Here is a 1,698-nt window from a genome sequence, read left to right as displayed (position 1 = left end):
CCCTGAGCCATCTCACCAGCCCTCCAGTGCAATGTTGGTTAATAATGGTGAAGGCGGACAACCGTCTTGCTCCCAAGAGGAGCAGCTTTGCTTTTAAACTTTTATAGGAAGTCTGACATTAACTGCGCAATGCCCTTTATTATGTTGTAGAAGTTTCCTTACACTCCTAGGGCTTTCTATTTGTTTTCTTTTTTTAAATTTTTTTTTTCAAGCATTTTCATTTGTTTTCAGGCAAGGTCTTGCTATGTAGTTCAGGTTGGCCCTGAACTCAAAGCAATCCTCCTGCCTTTGGCTCCCAAGTGCTGAGATTACAAGCATTTTTATCATGAAAGAGTTCTGCTTTTTCTGTACCCATTGAATTGATCACATGGTTTTTATCCTTTATCTACTGATACGGCATATTATATGTATATGCTAAACTCAACTTTAATTTTGGGAAAATCACACTTACTCATTATATATTATCATTTTTATTTGTTGCTGGATTTGACTTTTTATTTTTTATAATATGTTTATTAGAAAATCCAAAAGTATGCATATACCTTGCATTTTATTTCATTTTTTTCAGTACTATAGATTCAACCCAAAGATTTTCAGATGCTTGCTCTACTACCAAACTGCATACCCAGGCCCTTCTAAAAATCTTTATTTTGAGAGGAGGTCTCACTAAATTTCCTAGTCTGGCCTTAAATTTGTGATGTTCCTGTTTCAGCTCCCAAGTAGCTGGAATTACACATGTGCTCCTGGCCAGGTAGCATTAATTTTAAAATATTCATATTTCTACTCTCTGCCTTCTGAGTGGTTTCTGATTAGATTGATTTTGGATTTACATTCAGTGTAACTGCTTATAAAGTAAGCTTTATATCAGTCTTCTTTTTTTTTTCTGGGAAAAAAAGTACACATTTAGAAATAGCCAGCTGGACTCAGTTTAGATGATCCCAATTTTGTTGGCAGCATCCAGTGCATCATAATCGGGAGCCAGTTGAACACACGCCTCCTCCTGTCCATCAGGCCTGATGAGGGTACTGACCTTGGCAACATGGATAGCAAACAGCTTTTTTACAGCTTGTTTGATTTGGTGCTTTATTAACTTTGATATCCACAGTGAACACGAGTGTGGTGTTGTCCTCGATCTTTTTCATGGCTGACTCTCACTCTGATGACGGCATAGTGGTCAAGCTTGTTTCTCCTGGGGGTGCTCTTCGAGGGTATTTGGGCTGCCTCCGGAGCCACAGTGTCTTGGGACGGTGGAAGGTGGGCGACGTTCGTAACTGCTTCTTTTTATGGCTGCGGATGCCTTTCAGCATGGTCTTCTTGGCCTTCAAAGCTTTTGCTTTGGCTTCAGCTTTGGGAGGGGCAGAGGCTTCCTTCTTTGCCTTCAGTGCCATCTTGGTAAAAAGCTACATCTGTCCTTTTTGCTTTTTTTTAGTGAGGGTTGTACTTGCTTTGTTCTCTCTCCATTCCTCCCTTCGTATGTATTAATTAAGCATATATTTTTCTAATACTATTTTAAATCTCTTGCTTCTTTTACTGTGTATTTTTACTTTCTTAGTGGTCACCCTGAGGTGACCTTATTACATGTTAATTTAATCCAAGATTACACACTAATTTAAAGCCATCTAGTTTATTTTTTTTTTTAATTTTTTTTTAACATTTATTTAGTGTGTGTGTGTGTGTGTGTGTGTGTGTGTGTGTGTG

The sequence above is a fragment of the Octodon degus genome, unplaced genomic scaffold, assembly GCF_000260255.1.
Source record: "Octodon degus isolate 3935 unplaced genomic scaffold, OctDeg1.0 scaffold00049, whole genome shotgun sequence".
In the NCBI taxonomy this organism is placed as follows: Eukaryota; Metazoa; Chordata; class Mammalia; order Rodentia; family Octodontidae; genus Octodon; species Octodon degus.
The sequence above is the reverse complement of the archived record's forward strand: the minus strand, read 5'-3'. Positions refer to the sequence as shown.